This window comes from Cryptomeria japonica, chromosome 5, assembly GCF_030272615.1.
Source record: "Cryptomeria japonica chromosome 5, Sugi_1.0, whole genome shotgun sequence".
NCBI lineage: Eukaryota > Viridiplantae > Streptophyta > Pinopsida > Cupressales > Cupressaceae > Cryptomeria > Cryptomeria japonica.
In genome coordinates this window covers 685,295,840-685,317,984 of record NC_081409.1, presented here as the reverse complement: position 1 = coordinate 685,317,984, position 22,145 = coordinate 685,295,840, and positions in this window count along the sequence as shown.

The following is a 22,145-nucleotide window of genomic DNA, read 5'->3' as shown; positions in this document are numbered from 1 at the left end:
CATGTATTTGCTGCATTATTCTTCTCACTCTCACAAACTGATCTAGTGGTGCAGGGTTTATTTCCATAGAGCTACCTTAGTCTATCCCATAGACTCTTTGTTGATTTACACATATCCACCTATGAGGAGACATCACCGGTGAGCCCACTGAATATTGCCTTCATGGCTTCTTCATTGCACAAGCATCTTCGTTCTTCTTTGGAGCCGGTGGGAGGACTGCCATTCCTAGGGAAACCATTAACAATCGAAATCCATACATCAAACCCTAGAGAGGATAAGTAGATTTCCATTCTACAACTCCAAATAGAATAGTTTGAACCATCAAACACTGGAGAAGGGATTGACACTACACAAACCATTGTGTCCTTAAGCCAGAATTTACCCAAGCGAGAAAAAGCTTGATAAACAGGGTACTTAGGCTCTGATACCAATTGTTAGAAATACTGCACCACTGAGAGGAGGCTGAATCAGTGGTTCTCAGACTTTTTCCCTTTAACTAACTTATGTGTGTATACCGGTTATGGGATCTAACACAATTCATACTTATCGGTTAGTGGGGAGACAATCACAAATGCAATCACACATAAAGGGCCATCACATAACACTAGCATGTACGAGGAAAACCCAAGATGGGAAAAACCTTGGTGAGAAATGTTGATGGAGTCTACTGCTCCAATCCAACCTTACAATGATTCTCTATTACAATATTTAGGGCTACAACCCAAGGAGCTACAACCCTTGATTTAGGGCACCAACCCAAGGAGCACCAACCCCTCACTGATTTAAGGGATACAACCCCTGCACTGAGCTACAATGCAGTGATCTCAAATATAACTTCTCATACAAGATTTGTCATACTGTTACAAGTGAATATTGTAACCATTTCATATACCTTACTCTATCAGTGAGACACCTTCTTTGCTACAACGGTTCACTCTTTTGTTGCTTTTCTCACCGTTAAACTCTACCAGTTCACCTCTCCTTTGTTTATCTCTATTGGATCTCCTTCTCACTGCTTTTCTCTTTATCGGTACTATACTCTATCGGTTATATGTCTGCCTTCTCTACAACTTCCTTCACTTCTGCTCTGTCGATATGGACACTACCAGTTCTGCACTGCTATCGGTTGAACACTTCAACCTGGTTCTCCCTCACCCTCAGTCTCTTCTCAGATACTTGTTGAGAACTTGACTGATTTTTTGTGACATGTAGAAGTAACACTCAATCACTTCGCATTAGCACTATCTTCTTCTATTAAGAAGCAACCTTTAATGATTTTGGCTTCCCTATTTATAACCTGATTTTCCCGCCAAAAGCCAATTAAAAAACATGGGCGGTTAGGGTTTCCTCATAAACCTCGAGGAAAACCAAATCCAATCAGATCCTATATAATCTAATTGCCTAGATTGATGAACTATAACTCATAAATCAATCCCACCATTTTCGTGCCTTCTTGATCATGCCTTCTATCTTTGGCAATCTACTTTTTACCCTGTCAGCTGATCTCTTGGTCAAACACCAAGATTGGTCTTGCAGTTTTCCTTCTACTGCCTTGATCTCCTCAATCATTCTGAGCTGGCTCTCATTTTTCCTCTAGAACTTGAGCCACAAACCTCTACAACAACTCAGCAACACATCCCATGATTCACAGGATCTTCCATTAATGTCGACCAACCCTACAACTACCTCATCGGTGTACATTACATCTATCGCTGCATGCAAGTCTGCCACCTTGACTTCCACATGACATCCATGTTGACCAATTGCCAACTTTGATCGATGTGTCAGTTCAGGAATCACCGATCAAACACTCAACCGGTTCTTCTCTTCTTTTGGTTTACTAACCCTGTCGGTTAAACCCTCAAACTAGTTTGTCATCAACCTTGCACTCTGCTTCTCTTCTGGTGTACTACTCAATTGGGAAGCACTCTTGCTAACCTACCTTATGCACATATTCATCAGATGGGGAATCTTTTTCATCTGCACCTTGTCCATATTACCAGTGGACTTATATATCAGTAAAAACTCTTGATGACACCATGTCATCAACCTTCAACAAACTTCATCTTCAACCAGGCCATTCTTCTCTATTTGCATCTGTTGAGCCTTGCCTTCTCCCTAATCAGCTCTGACCATATCTCTTCTAGTTTATCAAAGTGAAAAACTCATCATTCTTCATCTATACCAGCATCTCTACATGCCTTCTCAGATAGTCCAGTGCATATCCCTGATTTCATGCACTTAAGGCCTTCTTTTGATTCATTAGTACATCTAGTGTGAACCTTCAAGATACCTGCCTTTGCCTCAACTTCCTTATCTCATGGAACTATGATGTACACTATGCATAATATGAGATAGGTTTTTCTTACTAGTGGGAGTGAGTCCTTGTCATCTACATCTTGCAGTGCACTCATATGGCTTCCCTGTTTGTGTAGTAAACCTTCAAACAGGGACATGTGATCTGGTCTGGGTACATTCTCTGTCAGTCATTGCTTCTCATGATGACTACATCTTTATCTGGTCAGAGTCCTCTCACAATATACTGATGACCTATTCATCCTTCTCCTCCTGTATTGATGTGATTTAGATAGCATTCCGCCTCTTCATCACAATCAACCGCTCAAGCACCTTGCCCATCCTACTTGTGCATTGGTCATCATCTTTCTGATTGACGACCACTCACTTGGTTGAATTGACTACTCTATTTCAACACATCACTTACCAGTTGGCATCCTTTCCTTATCGGTGATGCACTGTACTGGTAACCTATTCATCTCATCCACACAAGTCAGGTACTAACTTGTGTACCAGTGACTACTATGGTCATCCATCTGAATGAAATTCTCTTCCTTACCTTATCGGTCTCCTGCATCCTTACCTTACCGGTGTCCTGCAACACAAGGTGATATCAAAGATATCTCAACCAGTACTCCTCCATGGCAGTGTTGCACACACATCTCTCATACCGATAGTCATCCCATACCGGTTGACATCAATGACAACCCAATGCCAATATATGCTTAGTCTCATACTCTTGCTAAAGTGGGGGCTAAATGTAGCATCCTAAATTATACTCACCTATAATCTTTTCCTCACTTAAGCCTCACTTTGTCATTTGTCCTCTAAGGCCTAACTAAAGCACTAATTCTAGTCACACTAACTACCAAACACTCATTGCCTACACTATCTCCCCAAGATCCCGAAGCCCTAATTTATAGGCACCATGGTCCTCTCAAAAAGGGCCCATATTTGGGCCTTACAATAGTTACCTAATATGGGTGGGGACCTAGATCTTGTGTTGGTATGTGTAAAAAATTCAAATTTTTTTTTGACCAAGTATAAAAGGAAGTCCACCCCTCTCATTTTAATAATAAGAAATCACTGAATGAATTCAAGATCTCAATTACACTCTATATTCAAGTGAGTTAGCAATCATTGTTCTATCAAGCATTGGAGTAGAGTTGAAGTCAAGATTCAAGAATTGTAGATGACATTTGTGTTCTATGTTTTATGAGACTGTCTACATGAAACCCTGATTCCTTGTGAAGACAAACAAAACTTCATTGATGATATATCATTAGGTTTTCATTCATTTTTAGCCTTTCCTTCAAAAGGAAAGTATTTAATTTTAGTACTTGATTTATATTTTCAATTCAATTTCATGGCTAATTCCAAAACCAGGGTTTTACCTAAGGTAGACCCCTATTCCTAACAATTTCCCCCTTTTCACTATGTGTAGGAACATGTATAGAGTTATGTTTGGGAGGATCAACAGGATTCGCAGAGATGAACAAGTTCACCTTTTGACTGCAAGAAATTCAGAGGACCAGTGTGACCACCACCACAATCCTAAAAATTTAGGCCAAACTTTTGGGAACAGATCTGAACCATCTTCTTCTACTCAGATTTAGGTGGGTGGCTCTGCATGACGTCTATAGCTCACTATTTCTATCAAATTGCTTCAATAATTCACTATTTTTCCATTATCTTTAACAATTCAAAAATTGAATTCAATCTTAGGGAAGGAAAAGCCCCATTTAGGAGGCCTAGAATCTGGTCAAAATCTTGATCTCTCAAGGTCAAATCTATTAAATCCTATATTTCCCTAATGTAATGGTAAATTAAGAAAAAATAGTGGGTTTATTATATTTTATGGTGAAACCCTTATTTTCACAATTACAATATTATATGAGTAGATTTAATTATTTATCACGAGACCATTAGGAAACTAATTTGGTTGATTTTGAGTGTTGTTTATCACATTAATATTGGTGCAAATTACTTGAGAAATGACAGTGAAAGAAAAAGATCAAAAAATTATATGGATGATATATAAATACTTAGTTGACCCTTATATATATACAAGTAATCTTATCTTTTAGAAAATGATACATTGGTTAAAAAAATTAATACATACTTATAGTCTTCCCCTCAAATATTCATGAGATTATAGTTCCCCTCAAATACTCACGAGATTATTGTCTTCCCCTTAGTAAGAAGAGGATATTATTTATTTTCAAACCACGATCACAATAAAAGCTTATGATGATGATGCTAAAACGGTATATAAAGCAACAATCAAGGTACCACTCCAAGTGGATCTAATATTCATTTAATATACTTTTTTAAATCTTAGACCTTGATCTCCCTTATAACATACTCCTTGGCTAACCATGGATCGACTCCATGCAAGTTGTCCCCTCAACTTAGCATCAATGTCTTAAGTTTCCTTACAATGGATGAGAAATCAACATTCATGAAGACCCTGATCCCTTCCAATATTGTAAACTTATTGAAGGGAAACATATTAATCATTGCCCACTTAATTCACCTATTTTCGCACCTTCTAGTGATCCCTCCAATGTCACTTCTACTTCTCATTCTACTTCACTTGAGATCAAGGCTAAAATAGTTCATAAAGGGTGTGGAGAATATAACATTCAAAATGCACTATATGTGGATCATCCTTCACCCTCTTTTACATCCTATGGTTGTACTAAGAAATGGGACCTTCAAAAGAAACTATTTGAATATCTCAGACAACTAAGAGGGGGGGTGAATTAGTTGTACAATAAAATATTTGTTTTTCCACAAAAACAGATCCGGTGAATTAAAACTTAGATTACTTAACAATAAGAATATATGAACATGAAGAAAAACACATGAAACACCAGATATGATGTAGAAAACCAAGAAGGGAAAAACCATAGAGAATGTTAGTTCTCAATTTGAAAACACCTATAAGGGTGACACCAGTTAAGCTATTTTTTTACAAAGATGGCTCACTACCAGAATGCTCACTGTAGATGGGCTCACTACCTGGATAAAACCAATAGAAGAAGGAGGGCTCACTTCCTAGAAGAAGAAAGAAAGAATCTACCATAGAGGCACAACTACCACAAACCTATAATGTTAAAAGAAACCTTAGGCTCACTACCACTGGTACCAAACAACATCAGCGTACAACCATATTGATCAACCACTTTGCAAAAGATAGATCTTCCTTATTCCATCAACTTCCTTCTATATCTCTTGTCTCATATATTTCATTACAATTATTCCTTATATATACAGATCGCCAAAAATAGAATTTTCAAGTTGGCCAAGGAGATAAAGATAGATCAATTCAAAATAGGCCTTCACTAAGCATTCCCACAGTGAAAATGAATGAGAAGTGGATCTCACCACAATGCAACAACATGTTATCCAAATGCCACAATCACCAAGCAAAAGATAGAGCATTTGGGATCAACTGGACCAGGAAACAACATATCCAAAACCACATCTTTGGAGAACACCAACACATGTTGAATCAAAATAGAAAAGATAAACACATGAGTAGCATAAATCCAAAATCGCATCAAGAGAACTGAAAATGCGGATCAACATGAAACTCTACAAACTTTTCCAGACAATAACATCATCACTACATATACTACTGGAACACAAATTCTGAACCACCAAAACACAAGAGTAATCTCTTAAGGAAATATCCAACACCATATCAACACAACATGAATATATCTGCAACAAATCATAAATATAAAGAAAAACTAAATACATAAAAACAAAATCAATATGTTGACATCAATGACAACCAATGACAACCAATGACAACCATATTGATGCATCAATTGTCTTCACATTTGTAGCAATATCCACCTTTGACATTGATGGAAACATTCATCAATGACAAACAATTTCTCCAATTCTCTCCCAAAGCCCTCCAAAAACAATTCTCCCAAAATCTCCCCCCCTTTGACATCCAAGACAAAGGTGAATAGAAAATCAACTTAGAATCTACACAAATATCCTTAAGAGGGAGCCCTAATCATTATCCCAGACTATAAAAAAACGCATGAAGTTCTTGGACTAATGTACTGCCAAATGTACTTAGTTCAAACTAGGGAGGGGTATGACTGCCAACATCTGTCGGAGATACCCAATAGTATCCTAGAACAAACCCTTCGTAAATATATTTGCAACTTTCTCCTTTGTAGGTACATATTAAATTTTTACTTTACTATCCAACACTTTTTCTCTCAAGAAATGATATACCGAATAGAAATATGCTTTGTTATGGAATGCTATACTAGGTTCTTGGAGATATTGATTGAACTTGTATTATCACACATGATTGAGATAGGCTCATCAAACATCACAACAATATCCTTCAATTTTTATTTCATCCAAAGTACCTAAGTGTGGCATGAAGCAGTTCCAATGTACTCAGCTTTTGTGATTGATAAAGATACAAAATCTTGCTTCTTGCTTAACCATGCAACTAACCAGGAGCCAAGAAAAAATGCTCCACCACTAGTACTCTTCCTCTCATTAACACTTCCTTCCCAATCTGCATTAGTATAAGATTTCAGAGTAAAGTTCAATCTGTTGGGATACCATAGTTCAAAATAAGTTATTCCTTACAAATATCTTTTTATCCTCTTCACTGAAAAACATGAGATTATTTTGGTTCTTGTTGAATCGGGCTACAAGTCAAACAACATACATGAAATTTGGTCTTGTAGTAGTTACGTATAACATTCCTTCAATAATTGATTTGTACTTTCTTGCATCAATCTTAAGGGATTTAGCATCATTAGTTAGCTTGCACTCAATAGTCATAGGAGTACATACCGATTTGGAATTCTCCAACCCAAACTTTTTTAATATCTCTCTAACATACTTTGACTAGAAATGAAAATACCTCTACTATTTTGATTCAATTGCAATCCAAGAAAGAAATTTAACACATCGATCATAGACATTTCAAATTCCTTTTGCATTTCACTGTCAAACTTCTTGCACATGTCATCTTTACCTCCAAAAATTACATCATTCACATAATCAACAACAATTAGGATCTTACTTGATTCAACTTTAAAGTAAAGATTGATGCCAGCAGACCCTTTTTGGAAACCTTGATCTAGAAGAAACCTTCCATACCAAGCTCTAGGAGCTTCCTTCAACTCATAAAGTTTCTTCTTCAATCTGCAAATGACATCTGGATCATTTGATAACTTGAATCCTTTTGGTTGTTCAATGTAGATTTCTTTCAACTCTCCATTCTGAAATGTTGACTTCACATCCATTTGATAGACTTTGAAATACTTTACAGATAGGATCCTTCCATGTCATAGCTCATATGATGTCTTCCCATACTTCTTTCTAAATATAACTCTATTGAGGGTGTACACAGTAGTGTGTATATCTTCTCTCTAGTAGACTTCCTATAGATTTTCTTCTTTGATCATAGTTCTTGCCACTTCTTGAATAGTCTCGTTCATTCTTTCCACTACATCATTCTGCCTAGGTGCTAATAAATGTCTTCTAATTCCATATTTCTCAAAGAAGGTATCAAATTCATCAAAAATAAATTCTCCTCCTCTATCAGATCTTAAGCACTTAATCATTCTATCAACTTCATTCTCAACTCTAGCTTTGAGTTTTTTAAACTTTTCTAATACAAAGTCATCCTATAATGATCATCTATTAAGAGCATGAAATACCTCTCACCTTGTAAACTCCTTGTTCTTGTTGGACCACATAGGTCTCTATACACTAAATCTAATAATCTAGTAGAAGATTATTCTTTTCCTATGAATGTTCCTTTTGTCTACTTCCCCCACTTGAAATTCTTTGTAAATAATGTTATTTGATTTAGTCAATCTTGGTATCTCTCATAGATTTTATTATACTAATTTTCACCATATTGTCAAAGTTGATATGAGACATCCTCGGGTGCCATAGCTAACTTTCATTTCTAAGATATTAAACAATGTCCTGTAGTAGCTTTCAAATGATACATGTTTCCACCTGTATTTTTCCCCACAACAATAAGAGTTTGGATCTCTTCCAGATCTCACAACCACCATCTTGAAAACAACATTATAACCATTTGTTCACATTTGTCCAATACTCAAGAGATTATGATGTAATTTTTTCACATAATAAACAATGTCAATTTTATGCTTTCCATCAAAAGTAATAGAACCAATTCCAACAATCTGAGTAGTTTGATCATCTCAAAATTTAACTAAACCACCACCATACTTTTCAAGTTTTACAAATTTACTTTTGTCACCTTTCATATGATTTGAACATCCACAATCAATCAACCATTCATTTCTATATCTCCTAACATATAATGCTGAAACAAAAAACTCAACAATCTTGGAATTATTGCCATGTTTAGGTTCATCTTTTTCTACCAAGAATAAACAATCATCATCCTCATAATCTGACTCATCATCTGAAATACCAACATCATCTTTAACATAGTAAGCTTTTTTATTGAACTTTCCTTTGTTTTTCTTAAAATTTTGTTTTGATCCTCTTTTCAGGCATTTAGATGCACAATGACCAATCTTTCCACACTTAAAATATTTAAGAGGTAACATATCATTGTACTTGTTGGTTCCTCTCTTTAGCTTTCTCACAAATTTTACTTCCATTTCATCTAGGATCTCATCATCATTTGAATCTTCATTTGCTACCTTTGATGCTTTAAATATTGTCTCAATCTTTTCTTTGTCTTTACCAAATTTCCTCATCTTGAATTTTATTAAGGTGTTATACAACTGTTCACTAGTAAATTTTGACGAATCATAAGCTTCCTCAATGGATGAAATCTCTTCGTTGTAACATTTCAGAATAGTCCCCATAATCTTCTCAATCACATCCTTGTCATCCAAGACACCACATAGATCTCTAATCTCATTCACTGCACTGTCAACTTTCTAAAATTATCTTGTTATTTCTTCACCTTCTTCCATTATCAAGTTCCCACATCTTCCTTTAGCAATCTACATATTAGCTAGCTTAACTCTATCATTTCCTTCAGAGATAATCTTCAATCTTTCCCAAACTTCATAAGCAGTATCTAGAGAAACAAGCTTCACCAATTGAGTTTTAGATAAAGAACTAAAGATAGCATACCTTGCTCACTCATTCTCTCCATAGGCTTAAATTTAATCCAGTGTAATAAGTCCATTTCCTAGTTGCACATACTTGGTCTCCGTAGCTTTCCAAGTCTTTTAACTCAATGAAATCAAATATCCTTGTGTCTTCACTCTCTAGAAATAATAGTTTGATCCTTCAAAAGTATGAATAGTTAATTTATGTGTCATCAGCTCTCCTCAAGTGGTTAGTCTCACTTTCTAGGAACCAAATATCTAATGGTAATTGGTGAATATCTTGGACAATTGAAAGGGGGGGTGGTGAATCAGTTGTAAACTAAAATATTTTACTTTTCCCACAAAAAAAATCCGGTAAATTAAAACTTAGTTTACTTAACCATAAGTATATATGAACGTGAAAGAACACACACATGAAACACTATATACGACATAGAAAAACAAGAAGGGAAAAACGATGAAGAATGTTAGTTCTCAATATGAAAAAACCTATTAGGGTGACACTTGTTAAGGTAAATTTTATAATGATGACTCACTGCTAGAATGGTCATTGCAAGTGGTCTCAATGCTTGGCTAAAACCACCCAAAAAAAGGAGGGCCCACTGCCCAAAAGAAGAAAGAAAGAATCCACCACAAAGGCACAATTACCACACAACTGTAATACCAGAAGAAACATTAGGCTCACTACCACCAGTACCAAACAACATCAACATACAACCATACTGATCAACCACTTCACAAAAGATAGATCTTCCTTATTCAATCAACTTCATTCTATATCTCTCTTCTCATATATTTTATTACATTCATTCTATATATATTGATCTCCAAAAATAAAATTTTCAAGTCAGCCAAGGAGATAAAGAAATATCAATTCAAAATAGGTCTTCACTAAACATTCCCGCAGTGGAAAGGAATGAGAAGTGGACCTCACCATAATGTAGCAACATGTTATCCAAACACCACAATCACCAGAGAAAAAGATAGAGAATCCAAGCTCAACCGGAAGAGGAAAGAACATAGCCAAAAACACATCTCTATAGCACACCAACATGTGCCAATTCATAATAGCAAAGATAAACACATGAATAGCATAAATCCAAAATCGCATCAACATAACTAAAAATGCAGAGCAATGCAAAACTCTACAAAATCTGCCAAACCATAACATCATCACTATATATACTTTTGGAGCACAACTTTCAGCCCACCAAAACATACGAGCAATCTCTTAAGGCAATATCCAACACCATATTAAAACATCATGAATATATTTGCAACAAATAAAAACTGCGGAGCAAAACCAAATATAAAAACATAGAATCAGTACGCTGACATTAATGGTCCAACCATACTGATACATTAATTGTTTTGCAACAAATTAGTGGTACAATGTAAATGCACTACATTTCACTAATGTGGTCCTCTAGATGAAAAAAATATTGAAGATGTCATCTCATGGTTATATAGAGAAGAAAAAGAACCTATCAATATCCCTAAAGAAAACTATCCTAAAGCATACTCTATAGTTGAACAAATGGGATATCAAGGATAAGGAATTAGAGCTAAAGAATAGGGTATAAAAGAAATAGTTGCAACTAAATCATATTCAAAGAATTGAGGCTTTGTTTACACCCCACAACCTAAGTTTACCCTTGCTAGTTATCCACAAGATTCCTTTGATGTTGATGAAACTAACAAGGAGTTCTACAGAGAACCCTTTGAATATCTTGCCAAAAAAATCTCCTCTACTCACATTTGCACCATCACAACCTCTTTATCCTTTGAGCTTCCACTTGTCCACCCTAAGATAATTTATTGGGACCAACAAGGACTAATTTCCTTGGACATATGTGACAATGATGAAGCTATGATTATATTGCTAGAATTCCAATATTCAAGAGATCATGACAAAGTATATGGAATTCAAATTAATAAGCATGCATACTTTGGCAGTCAAATCAACTCTCTCAATCACAAAAAATAAGAATAAAAATAGAGTCCCCTAGTGAAAATCTCCTTGAAGTGATATAAGACATATAAAAAGTAAAAGTAAAAGTAAAAGATGTATCTTGTAGTGAAAACTTGGATCGGGTGCTAGAAGATGGAAAATTTGACTTGCCTCATAGTATCATCACAATAAGAAAGATTATCAATGATAATTGAACAATCCACAAAAGTTAACTTAGGCAACTCTGAGAATCCTAAAATTATATGCATTGCCAAATCAATTAGCGACCAAGAAAAGATAAATACAATTGCTTCTATTCAAAGAGTACAACAAAATTTTGTATAGTTTTATGCTGATATGTCAGGGTTGGACCCCGACCTAATGGTACACCATCTTGCACTCTATCCAAATGTAAAACTAGTTAAGAAGAAGCTAAGGAAAATGCATCCACAAATAGCTCTCATAGTCAAAGTAAAATTTCATAAATAATTGCATGTCGTATCGACTATCTAAAGTGGATCTTTAATATTGTATCAATTGGCAAACCATTTGGGGCATCCACATTTGTAAAAACTATAGAGGTCTCAATAAAGTATTTCCTATAGATTACTTCCTATTGCTAGATATTGACATCATTGTTAGTCTCACTACAAAACATGAGATTCTCTCACTTATGGATGGTTTCTCTAGCTATAATCAAATTAAAACTACACAAGAATATCATCATAAAATTACCTTCACAACACCTCGGGGAACCTTTTTTTTATCAAGTCATTGTTTTAGATTTAAAAATGAAGGGGATTGATATTTGAGAGAAATGACTCTAATATTCCACGATCTCCTTTATGACATCATGGAAGACTATGTGGATGACCTTTTGGGAAAATTAAAGACAAGAGAAGGACATATCATTGTACTCACTAAATTTTTTGAGAGGCTTGAACAATACAATGTATGAATTAATCCTAAGAAATATGTCTTTAGGCTCACTTTTGGAAAACTTCTAAGATGCGTTGTGTCAAGACGAGGCATTGAGGTTCATCCTACAATAGTAAAAGTTATATTCAAAATGCCTCCTAGAAATATTAAGTAATTATGCAGTCTACCAAGAAAGCTTCAGGCCATCCATCATTTCATCATCAAAATCGTTGATAAATGTCAACTATTTTCTCACTTTCTCCATAAAGATACCAAGTTTCAATGGGATTTCTTATGTCAAAAATATTTTGATAAAATCGAGGAATCTATTACATCACCACCTTGTTACTATTCATTAAGTTGTCATTAGTTTTTTGGTTCAAAGTCATTCTATACACTCTAGTCGGTTACTACTACCGAAATATTCAGTCGGTAAGCACAGAGCAGTCGGTAACAAAAGAAATAGTCACAAAGCCTAGTCTACACCAAGCTGTCTACCGAGTAACCTTCCTTTGTCTACCGAGCAACAAGAATGGTATACCGAGTTAACACACACCGAGTGAAAACGTGTTACTAGATTCATTGAACCTAGACACATATTGGTAAACGTGTTACAAGATCGAGGAACAGGGAATCATAATCACTTAGGAAATTGTACCTAAAGATTTTGTATGATTTTGAGGTTATTTATCTGATGAAATAATTTGCATGGTTATTCATTTAATGAATCATGTTTGTAAGACCGAAGCAATGAACAAGATCATCGACATAAGAGATCTATTTATACAACATTAAGCAAGGATCAAAATGAGAGTATAGGTGTGTACAATGTGTGTGAAGCAAGACATAAGGTAGAACAGAGTATTATGGCTATCAGAGATAGAGAGGTCACTGAGAAGGATTTCAGAGAACAGTCAACGAATAGAGTAAACAAAAGGGTTTACCGAGTTACTTTATGGGTTACCGAGGTATGCTATAAGCAAGGTAATCTCATTTTGAGCACATAGAATCTGCTATAACATTTCAGATGTGAAGTTGTAGATATTTGTAATATTTGACTATAATATTTTGAGTTGTAAAAGAAACCTTTAACAAGGTAAAAAGACTCTAACAAAGTCTATAAATTGTAAATCCTTTAACTAGGTACAACATTTAGAATAAGTGTTGTAAAATCCTTTAGCAAGGTAGATCTAATGATCTTTGATACTCCTAATAGGGTAAGCTATCAGAAATAGATAAACATGTAGCTCTAACTGAGCAACCTTTATTATTGCAGTAGTGAAGTTGTGGGTGCCATCCCCACCGCAGTTTTTCTCTCTAACCAAGAGTTTCTGCGTAACCAAAATATATGTGTTATGGAGTGAATCATGTATGGTTGTTATTTATTTGTTTTAGCTTTATATTATGTTACAGCAGTTATTGGTTTATGCTTTATAGTAAAGTTATTGTTGAAGAGAATATTTGAAGTACTGATTCACCCCTTCCCTCTCAGTACATTAGCTTTCCATATTGGGCCTAACAATTGGTATTAGAGCTTGAATCTTGGAAAAGGGTTTAACTGCCTAAAGAGAAATATCTTATCAATGGAAGGCTATAAACAATCTCGGAGAATTGTGAATCTTCAGAATGAATTGGATCATGCTAATCAAGTGATTGTTGACATGTAGAAACAAATGAAAAAATCTCTAAAAGTTAGAAGAAGATTATCTGATGATTTGCAGGACTCTCAAGAGCTAGTGGAACAAATTGAGACATCATCTGAGAATAGTATATCTGAAGAGACTGAAGAAATGATTGGAGAACTGAAAGAAAAGAACAAAGCACTGACTTATCAGTTAAAAGCAATGAAAAGAGAACATGAACATTTCAGCACACAGATGACTGAAAATCTTGATGCATTGAGGACAGCCAAGGATAAATCAAGGGATCTACAAAGAGAAAAACAACAACTTGAAGCATTAGTATCTGAAAGGAATGATGAAATCACAAGGTTGACTAGGATTCAACAAAATCTGTCAGATCAAATGGGTTATGCACATCATGAAGCAAATCTGAAAGATAATGAGAATCAAGCATTGAAACTTGAAGTATCAAGGTTGATCGATGAACTTGAAACAGAGAAGAAATCCAAAGAAACACTGAAGAAGAGTTATGAAGCATCAAAGATGTTGGATGAGCAATTGAATACAAAAAGACCCAACAAAGTTGTATGACTCAGTTACAAAGGAAAAGAATCTATCGAGAAAGGAATCCACACTACCGAGAGAGGAGAATCATCAAAGCAAGCTGGAAATAAGAAGAACATCAAAGGAAAGAAGCCTATTTGCAACTACTATGGAAAACAAGGACATACTACTAACATGTGCCAAATCAGAAAAGGTAAGCAACCGAATGCTACTAGGTCTAATGGTTATTGTTACAATTGCAATAAATATGGTCACACATCTAACCAATGTAGGACAAAGTCTGCTAGCAATTATCAGAAGGCAAAATTCAAAGGTTTTTGTAAAAACTGCAATAGATATGGACATTGTACTGAGAAGTGTTAGTTTAAGCAAAAGAACTATAAGTGGTCTGCACATCGAGCAAATAATAGAGGCTACTGAATATTCCGCAGTACCATGGGATTATAATACAAGAATATGGTGTGAATGTTGTGGGAGATATGGATATATAAGTGCCAACTGTTTTATAAGGTTTGGAATGAACAACCAAAGATCATGGAGAAATCATGGTATGGCATGTTTTCATTGTCACAAAGTTGGACACTTGGCTAGAGATTGCAGAGATCAACCTAGAGGAGATAATGAGGAAATAAAAGGCAAATTATAGATGATTTGGAAAAAGAAGGAAATTGTGTCAAATGAAGAAAGCACCTTACCTACCGAGTTAGGTGCACCTATTCCAAATTAATCGGTAAAGGTATGAAGGGACTGCATTCTCTCAAAGGTTAAATCTTAACAGTTCCTATTTTTTTTCTCTCGTACTTAATTCAAAATCTGCATAGCTAAAGATGCTTTAGGAAAATTGAAATTTTATCAAGTCTTTTGGAAGCTTGTTAAGTCGGTAAATGCAAGAAGTCTAGCTACTCGGTAAAAGCATAAAAAGTGAGTGGAACCGAGTGCATTTAATGTTTTCTTACCTACCTACACGGAGCCCGATAAGGTAAAAATTATGTACTTAAAGCTTTTACACAGTCATTTTACACTTACCAAGTTTTCAAGAGTAGAGCAAAGTGATTCAAAGGTGATCTAATCTCTTCGGAAGTGAATTCAAAGGTATTTACATCAATCACAACGCATTGTCAAGATAGTTTACCGAGCATATCAAATTGTTACTATTTGCTAAGTTGAAAGCGTCTGTTTGAAAGTCTTCAATTCCTAAGGGACTTGTGTTTAGTATTTTTTATCCAAAATCTGCAATGGTACCTAGGATCCAGAAGCCCATTGTTGTTGCGAACATTGAAAAACCCTCATTGAAATACTCTCTTACTCCCAAAGTAGCATCTGAACTAGATGATAAAACTGCATTTTCACTCATTCTGAATTGGATTTTGTTAGTTGAGGATGTGAGATTCTTCACTAAGTGTCAGGTTGAGGAACTAGGTCACGTAGAGATCAAGGACACCTATGATGAACTGTGTACTGATGGCAAACTAGATAGCAAGTATGAACACATCAGAGTCAAGGGATTGACCGAAGCCCTAACCTACCCACGAGTCTTCAAACCCCAGTAGGTTAAATTTGTTTTGAGCAGAGTGCATGATGACTTCATGTGGTTAGAGGAGCAACCATTTAAGATCACCAAGGAAATTATCCACTTGATCACCGGTTACCCTATTTTTGATCATGCCCGAGCTTAGAAAATGATATCATAGAAGGAATTGATCAGCTTAACCGGAGTAGAATCTGATTGTAGAGGTCTAAAACTGAACAATGTCATAGATGTAGAACTAAAGTTTGCAATTAGAGTTATAGGATATTGTTTCTTTCAATCGGCAAGGGAAAATAGTGTACCCTGTGCAGCTGTCGATCTTGCATACAAAATTGTGAAGAAAGGCATGAAGATTGACTTATGTTAAGTATTACTGAAAAACCTATTTGATAATCTCAATACCATTAGGAAACCAAAGAAGAACAACTCAACGAATACACTAAAGTTTGGTTCACTTCTGGTATGCATGTTTTTCTATTTTGAGAAATTCTTTCCAATAGTCAGTAAAGTAGTTTGGTAGCTACACCGACCAATCACCCATCAAAACAATGACTTCATCAAGAAGCTAGGTGATAATTTTAATGATATTATGGATGATTTTTTTAGCAAGTTTCAAGAAAAGATGCATAACAGGTACTGGATTCCACCCCAGCTAGTAGAGAAGTACAAAGATGACATATGTTTTGAAGTAGACACCGACTACTGCTATGTCAATGCTGTGGAACTGAGGACTCAATCTTTGCCAGCTATGGGTTATGAAATTGACTTTGACCTTACACAACAACAGATAGATGCTTTTCTCACTCTACCAAGGCATGCTACCGAGCTGAGATACGGTACATATGAAGAAGTGAAAGAGAAAGTTAAGATGAGCATTTTAGTACCCAAGGCTACAAGGAAAGCATAAAAAATGATCAAGGCACTATCGGAGAAATTTGGAGAAGGATCTTCCTCCACACCTATCAAGGGCACTCTTGTAATCACTGAGGAGGAATCTAAAGCCCAGGAGGCTGCTATTACTTTAAGCACCGAGCTACCTAAAGGGAAAATCTTGAAAAGGAAGAAAAAGGATACATCACAGGTATCACCGACTCCTATAGTCAAAAGACCAAACACTAGATCTTCTGCAGTGTCACCGAGTAAGAAACAAAAGAATGTTGTTGCACCAAAGGTAACCAAAACCTACAAGAAATCCACTCAAAGATTCATTTTGGCTAAAGAGTCTACTGACACCAAATCTGAAGATGCAAGTAAACTTCAGATTGTCAAGAGTAAACAGAAAGATGTACATAGCGTAGATAATTTCTATGCAAATCTGAAACAATATGGTGGATTTGGATCATTTAGGTTTGTTAAGTATGAATCTAGAAATGCTGATGAAAAGATACAAATTCAAGAAGCTGTCATATGCACGCTTCTTAAATTCTAATTGGTTCCATTGGAAATATCTAACTCTATTCCAAAAGAGTTGTATATACATATTGATAACAGATGGAAGTATGCTATGGACTTGGAGAAATAGATGAGAGAAAGAAGTCTGGTTCATCTTTTCTCAGACATGTCGGTAGATGAAATAAAGGAACATCTGAAGAACTACCACCCACACTTCCTTGCCAAGCAAAAAGCCTTGAAATTAATGAATGGACTCTATTTGGATGTAGAAAATGAGACCAAAGAAAAGTGGCAGGAAATCTTTAGAAACAAGAATGCTGGTGAACAAGTTGAAGTTGAAATTGTTGATGTCACCGAGCAAGATTTGGATATCACCGAGCAAGACCCTGCTGACACAATACAAATTGATGAGGATATCATGGATACCGAGGCACTAGAAAAGGAAATGATAGAAGGGAATGCTTATGCCCAACTGGTATCCAGTGAGTCTATTTTGCAACAAGTTCAGCCCTATCCTCCGGTCACTCGGCCTACTTCAACCGAGGCACCTCAGGACACTGAACAAGAAAAAGAGGGTCATAAGACTACCGAAGGTGAAACTACTTCTTAGGCTACTGGGGAACAAACTTCAAAAGCACCTTTTAGCACTAAGAATTTTTCAACATAGACCCCGAGCACAGATTCACCGAAGGCTACAACAGAGGCTCAAGAAATTGACAAAAGTGTTGTCTCTACCGAGCAACTTGCCGAGGGTCAACAAGCCTCCCAAGCCATTGTCGTAGTCCAGCCGGTGAAGACTAAGGAAAAGAAAATGAAGAAGCATAGTTTCAAACTAGATTTGTCACAACCAATAGTGTTCCCGAATGTAGACATCTCAAAATTAAAAGGGAAAGCACTCATTGAATTCGGTGAACTATGCAAGGCCAAAGCAGAATAGGAGAAGCAAATGGCTATTTAAAAGAAAAACAAAGTACTTCAGAAGGTAAAAGCACTCTTAACCGATATGCTACCTGAAGCTACAGTGACTCAAGATGTAGCCATCCATGTTCAACTAGATGAACTCCTAACCAAAATAGAGACATCTGGAGTAGATGCATCTGAATATTTGAGCAAATTGAAGGACAAAGAGCTCACTGCAAAGATGATTGAAGAGGTACAAAAAGCTATTGCTATTGGCAAAGTTAAACTTGTCAAATTTATTGCTGAGTTGTCCCCTCAACTCAAGCACATTCTTTCATAATTTCAAAAACTTTGTACATTCTCTTTATTCATTAAGGGTATTAAGAATAAAACTGAAGTGATTGAGAAAGAGATCACTGATCTCTCCACTAAGTTGACCATCGAGCCAAACTCTATTCAGAATTACTATACAAAGCTACAAAAGCTCATGGCTTAACAATTGGAACTCAGGAATGAAGAGCATTGAATACGGATGGACATTATGACACTACAAACACTATTCATTCCACACTTGTCATCCATCCAGGAGCAGATCAACAAGGCTACCGCCCTATCTACTCAGCCAGAGGGAAGCACCTTAGATGGACTTATTTCACTATTAGCTGACATTACAACTCTGAACACACTTATGGACAGTGTCAAGGATGCCCTCTCTACTGCCCTCACTAATGCAAAAATGAAGTACAATTCCATTTTTGACTAGTTGCCTCCACCAAATGGTAACTAGTTTTTGATGTTTGTCAAAAAGGGGGAGTATAGTATATAGTATAAGCAAATCAGTATATTAGAGTATACAAATAATTTTGACAAGGGGAGCAATGCACCGAGCAGTGAATACAGAATTTTGTACAGTATATTGATAAGGGGAGTATATTTAAGTATACTATTTTATTGACAATTGTATATAGTATCAATATAGTCAATTTTGTAAGTATATAGAGTTATCACTTTGAAAGATAGTTTTGTCAAACATCTCAACTAATGTCAAAAGGGGAGATTGTTACTATTCATTAAGTTGTCATTAGTTTTTTGGTTCAAAGTCATTTTATGCACTCTAGTCGGTTACTACTACCGAAATATTCAGTCAGTAAGCACAGAGCAGTCGGTAACAGAAGAAATAGTCACAAAGCCTAGTCTACACTGAGTTGTCTACCGAGTAACTTTCTATGTCTACCGAGCAGCAAGAATGATATACCGAGTTAACACACACCGAGTGAAACGTGTTACCAGATTCATTGAACCTAGACACATATTGGCAAATGTGTTACACAATCGAAGAACAGGGAATCATAATCACTTAGGAAATTGTACCTAAAGATTTTGTATGATTTTGAGGTTATATATCCGATGAAATATTTTGCATGGTTATTCATTTAATGAATCATATTTGTAAGATTGAAGCAATGAACAAGATCACTGACATAAGAGATCTATTTATACAGCATGAAGTAAGGATCAAAATGAGAGTATAGGTGTGTACAATGTGTGTGAAGCAAGACATAAGGTAGAACAGAGTATTATGACTGTTAGAGATAGAGAGGTCACTGAGAAGGATTTCAGAGAACAGTCAACGAACAGAGTACACAAAAGGGTTTACCGAGTTACTTTATGGGTTACCAAGGTATGTTATAAGCAAGGTAATCTCATTTTGAGCACATAGAATCTGCTATAACATTTCAGATGTGAAGTTGCGGATATTTGTAATATTTGACTGTAATATTTTGAGTTGTAAAAGAAACCTTTAACAGGGTAAAAAGACTCTAACAAAGTCTATAAATTGTAAATCCTTTAACCAGGTACATCATTTAGAATAAGTGTTGTAAAATCCTTTAGCAAGGTAGATCTAATGATCTTTGATACTCCTAACAGGGTAAGCTATCAAAAATAGCTAAACATGTAGCTCTAACCGAGCAACCTTTATTATTGCAGTAGTGAAGTTGTGGGTGCCATCCCCACCGTAGTTTTTCTCTCTACCCAAGAGTTTCTACATAACCAAAATATATTTGTTATGGAGTGAATCATGTATGATTGTTATTTATTTGTTTTAGCTTTATATTATGTTACAACAGTTATTGGTTTATGCTTTATAGTAAAGTTATTGTTGAAGAGAAGATTTGAAGTACTGATTCACCCCTCCCCTCTCAGTACATTAGCTTTCCATATTGGGCCTAACACACCTATGCTTATGCCTCCTATTGAAATTCATCCCCTCCTCTTGTACATCTCAACAACTACAATCATATTGGGGGTACTCTTAGCACAAACAAATGAGATTGGTAAAGAAATAGCTATTTATTACATCAATCATACTTTAATGGGATATGAGTTAACCTACACACTTATAGAATGGGCATGCCTTGTTTTTTTCTTTAGCACTCAAAAACTTTGACACTACATTCTAAATCATAAGACAAAGCTCATTGCTAAAATTGATCTAGTTAAGTACATACTCTCCAAAGCAAATTTTATAAATAGAACAACTAAATGATTCATGGCCATGAGTGAGTTTTACACTAAATATATGGATAGAAAATTAATTAAGGAAAAATAATTTATGATCAATTAGCCAAAGCTCCAGTCCATGTAGATCACCCCTAATCACCAAGTTGCTTGATGATGCCATCCTATCTATTGCACAATCCCCTCAATGGAAGTTATACTTTGATGGATCTTATACTCCGCAAGGCTTAGGGGTAGGTATCTTTTTGTCACATGATAAGGGGATAAAATTCCAAATTCCTATGACATCATTTTCCATTGCACCAACACCATTGTAAAATATGAGGCCTTCATCATAAGACTTTGTATAGCTATCAAATAGAAAATTATAGATTTTCATGTCCATGGTGATTCATAGTTGGTCATTAATCAAGTTAATGATGAATATCAAACTAATGATGACAATTTTTCTCCCTTATCGAATAATGGCTAAGGATCTCAAGCAATATTTCACTTCAATATAATTTAAATAAATCCCCTAAGAAAAAGATAAACTAGTTGATGTCATGGAAAAATTGGGTTTTTATGAGAGATGTCTAAGAATAGTTGCAAGTGGAATTCCTAGTTGAGAATCTCATAATTTCCACATATGATTTCCCCAAATAAAAAATTGTATGTGAAATTATTGGTTCCAACTCCTCCTGGTATCAAGACAATTACACCTACTTTTGTGACAACACCATTCCATTCAACCTTACCAAAAAACAATAAAAGAACTTTATTCATTGTTCCTCTTGGTACACTATCCTTGTTCATACCCTTTATCAAAATAACTTTGATGGAACCACCCTCATACGGAATCTATACAACATTAAAGTTCAAACACTAATACCGAAGGTGCACGAAGGTATTTGTGGGGCACACTCTAGTAGTCTAACTCTTGCAAATAAGCTCCTTAGAATGGGGTATCACTGGCCTAAAATGGAACAATATGTGTAACACTTTATGAAGAAGTACCTACCATGCCAAAATGATGGTAATTTAATATATGCACCATCTCAATAATTACAATTGATTATCACCCTATGGCCCAACTCTCAATATGGGCTTGATCCCATTCACAAAATCCATCCCACCTCTTTCAATGATCATAAATTCATAATAACCATGATTGAATATCTCACAAAATGGGTCAAATCCATCTCCCTCACCCATGCTATTGGAAAACAAATTGAAAAGTTTATCCTTAATTATCTTATATGTCGCTATGACATTCCCTTGGCTATCATCATTTATAATAGAAAACCTTTTAAAAATCAATATTTTTGTGACATTTACCGAAAATTAAACATCCA